General features: G+C 30.3%; 1 long non-coding RNA gene across 1 annotated transcript; it reads left to right on the top strand.

Moving 5' to 3' along the window:
* Positions 1–393: 393 nt before the first annotated feature.
* Positions 394–1,654, top strand: LOC147390977 (uncharacterized). Its single transcript, XR_015182494.1, has 3 exons — positions 394–588; positions 1,208–1,477; positions 1,569–1,654. It is a non-coding gene; the product is annotated as an uncharacterized LOC147390977 (long non-coding RNA).
* The last annotated feature ends 2,437 nt before the right edge of the window (positions 1,655–4,091 follow it).

Below are 4,091 nucleotides of genomic sequence, written 5' to 3'. Positions count from 1 at the left end.
CTGAGTGGTTTAAGTCTAAAAGATATAAGATGAGCTGGTGAACATTTAAAGCTCTAAGAAGGTTGCATAGATTTCTTTCAGAGGATTGTAAACAAGGTAGATGTCCATATGCTTTCAGAATGTTGGTGTGGGGATCTCATTAGATTAGCTTTTTCATCAGGTACTCTCATTAGTTCCCTTGATGTTCTCATAACATTTTTAATTATGATATATTACCAAGCTATTTGTGTTCATTAATTAACATTGTGACAATCTGTTTTGCTGCTTTATGTAAAAGTATGCTAACTTCTGATATTTAAAAAAAATTATGTTCCGAATGTTTTGATATTTAATTTTCTCATCATGAAGATCATGAATGTTCCGAATGTTTTGATTTCGTACCCAAAAAATGAATATGTAAATGAGATTTTAAAGCATGCAAATATGCAGGAAATTAGGAGCTACAATCCAATGGGTTGAAATCTTCATAGAGCTGGATCAATGGACATTGGTAGAATAGAAAACACTTCAATTTGTGAAATCTGCCTGTCATGCAAAGGTTGCAGTAGTAGATAAGAGGATTGCCAAAGACACTTTTCTACAAGACAGGTAAATCACTTGTGCACTTAACAAGCATTCTGGGATTTTAAAAAAAATTGAAAGGTCTGAGTTTTCTAAACTGTATGAATGGCTTGTAAAGGAAAGATGCATACACTTGGTGCTGTGCACATTAGGAGGTTCTACAGCTAAGTCATTTGTGTCAAACTCCATATTCCATTTCAAAGCTGCTACACCTCTTTAAAATACAAGTTTATATAAGATATTAGATGGTCAAAAACATTCAAGGAAATATACCATAATATTGCAAGAAATTTCAATGGACATAAAATTATTAGGCATTTTTCCATGACACCGTCAAAAACCACATCATATTACTCTCATGATTCTAGCATTCATGATAATATTTTAAGAAATCTTTCATATCATGAATGCTTTTGTCTTCTCATTAATGACTCATGTGAGAATGCTGAATCTTATATTGACTCAACTTAACAACTTGACAAAATTTTCTCTTTAATGCTAGTCCTTGTATGAGGTGTTAGTGAATCTAAATTGTTTTTGTAGTAAATAAAGCATAACTTGTTGTATATGCTTTTCCACAATTAGTACATAAAACATAATTATCTGAATAAATAATTCATTTTTCTGTTGCACTTTACATTTGCAGATGGAACCTGGACAAAGTTCATCTGGTGAGAAGACAAAGTCGAAAAGAAAAAGAGGCCGCACTCGATGCCTCTCATTACAGAATCTAAAGTGAGGAGAAAGTTTTGAAATAATGCGAGATAGCCATGGACAACCTGTGGGGGAGCATGTGGCTAAGCTCTAAAGATACTTGGGTATATTGACCCGCGATGGCCATATGTTTCCCCTTGACATCCTTGATTGGCATGCAATGCCAGAATCAATGAAGGAAAATGCATGGCAGACAACATTGGTATAAATTAATTATAATATAATATTAATAATTTATGAGTTTAGCATTGAATAATTTTGACTCCATAATTTTCAATTGATTTTTGATACAGGTCAAATTTGATATCCCGCCCACACTTAAACAAGTTGCGTTACAATCTATCGACAAGAAGTGGAGGGATCATAAATGTAAGTTGAAAATCAAATTCTATGATAAATACAAAGATGATGCAATTCGATGTGCCAATTGTCCATCCTATATTTTGGAGGCTCAATGGTATTCTCTCGTAGCCTTTTGAAATTCGGAGGAGGGGCAGGTACATTTTATATTTGAAATTTATACATATTGAGTTATGACAAGTTGCAAACAAATTATAAGGTATTCTATATCTCATATATTTAACTTCTCACAAATTATTTAATATATAGTCTCGAAGTTATAGAAATAAGGCAAATCGTGCTCAACAGACAATGAACCATACGATTGGAACGAAGAGTATAACTTGTATTAGATATGATGATGTATATATATACTTTTTATTATATTGTCTATCAATTCTATGCCCAATTATTTATATTATAAACTAATCTTATTGTCATTGTCTTAATGTGATGCACATAGAAATTAAAGAGTTCAACGAATACTGAGCCAAGTCGAGCAATCTTATTTCTCATGACACACAAGCCCAATGATTTGACCACGGCGGAGAAGATTGTAAGTTTAATTTTAGATAATTTTCATCAAGCATTAATCAATTATGTTAATATCTGAATTTGAAGATACTAAGAATTTTTAAAATACTTTGCAGGACAAGATAAAAGAACTTTTGAGTTTATTACCAGAAGACTCACAAGATATTACAGGTCGAAATAATGTATTATCTCAAGTCTTGGGTCCTGATAAACATGGTCATGTTCGTGGTGTCGGTCTGGGACCGACTCCTAGCAAATTATTTGTATCATATTCTGAAAATTCCTCCAGCGATTCTGCTGAGATACATAGGTTAAAGAAGAAATTAGAGTCTTTGGAGCAACAACAAATTGTGAGAGATGCTAAGGTGGAGAGACTCAAGGAATTGATCATTACTTTAATGAGAAAGGTAAATTCTCACCGATAATAGAATATGTTGTGTTTTAAAATATTTATTAATAAATAAATATTTATTGATATGACTAATTTGATTAATGTATATGAATTGCAGGTTGATGAGCAGTACAATGATCAATGTCCACAATAACAAACATGATAGATAGTTTTTGTTTTTTGAGTGATAAACATGGATTTATAAGCATTGACTCTTAATTCAATCGACTTATTATTTTGTTATATTTGTCTCTTAACTAATTTGATTTACTAAGTAATTGTGTTTAATTGACAGGTTGTATAAAAATATGTATTTAATTACAAATAATTTTAAAATAAAATAAATTAAAAAAAAAAAAAAATCTTATTAGCGGTGGCCATTACCGCCACTATAAGCATTTAAAATTGTATTTAGAGCTATGGTAAAAAACTAATCAGTGGCGGTTTTTAACCATTACCATAGATCTTACTCATATTTATAGCGACGGTAATACACTATTAGCGGCGGTTTTTGACCTTTACCATAGGACTTACTTCTATCTATAGCGACGGTAATACACTATTTGCGACGGTTTTTGACCCCCGCTAAAACCCTAAAATTTTGTAGCAGTTGTTAAAGATCCTTGTATATGTTTAGTTAATTAAACCATATAAGACCAGACACTTTTGTAGTTTGGACTTTGGAGAAGTAACGTTGGAACCCATAAGCATGGTACACTTTATTTACTTAATTAAAGTGAAATCCCACCAGATTTCACTAAAACCTGCATGAAAGAAAGAGAGTTACGTCTCTCTCCAATGTGTATGTATGGAGATTTTCTTCATATAAAATTAAGGTAATCGAATCAGGTCTTTGGCCCTCAGCGAGGCCTAGTTGACCTATCAGCCTTAACAGTTAATGTCATTATTTTGAATTTATTAATTTGTAATGTATAGAAACACATCTATCCTTAATCTTAAAATTTTGTTTGATTTTATTATATATTATTCATGTCTAAATATTATACCTTTAGGTACCCTTAATGAGTATCTGTTTTATCCTATTTTATAAAAGAATTTTTTTTCAATTTTTTATAAAAATGATTTTATTATGATTTTTTATATAGTTATCACAAAAGTCAAATTAAAATAATGGTTTTTTTTTTTATAATTATTTTTATGCAATTCAAAGAACAAAAATAATTTTCGGCAGAATTTTTCATGATGTGCTCAAATGGGCACACTATTCATTTTAATTCCAAAAATGTAAATTATCATTTATATTTTCTTTTTACCAAAACAGTAAATTTATCAAATGAATAGTGTCGTATTGGTAATTTTTCAGTTTTCACTGCATGTCACCCTTAATAATATATAATAAATAGTAATAAATTTTTATTAAGTAAGTAACAAAAAATATTATTGAATATCAAACATAAATACAAATTCTTATAAATGATTATTTTATGTAAAAAACAGAAAATTTCTTGAACTCGTGGAGCTATTGATGATTCAGATTTCAAACAAGCCAATGTGACAGGTGATTCACTATCTAAACTCAATTTCCTTCGAG

This window comes from Akebia trifoliata, chromosome 11, assembly GCF_017979445.1.
Source record: "Akebia trifoliata isolate Shusen 1 chromosome 11, ASM1797944v1, whole genome shotgun sequence".
Classification (NCBI taxonomy): Eukaryota; Viridiplantae; Streptophyta; class Magnoliopsida; order Ranunculales; family Lardizabalaceae; genus Akebia; species Akebia trifoliata.
This window is presented reverse-complemented; position numbering and strand designations above follow the sequence as displayed.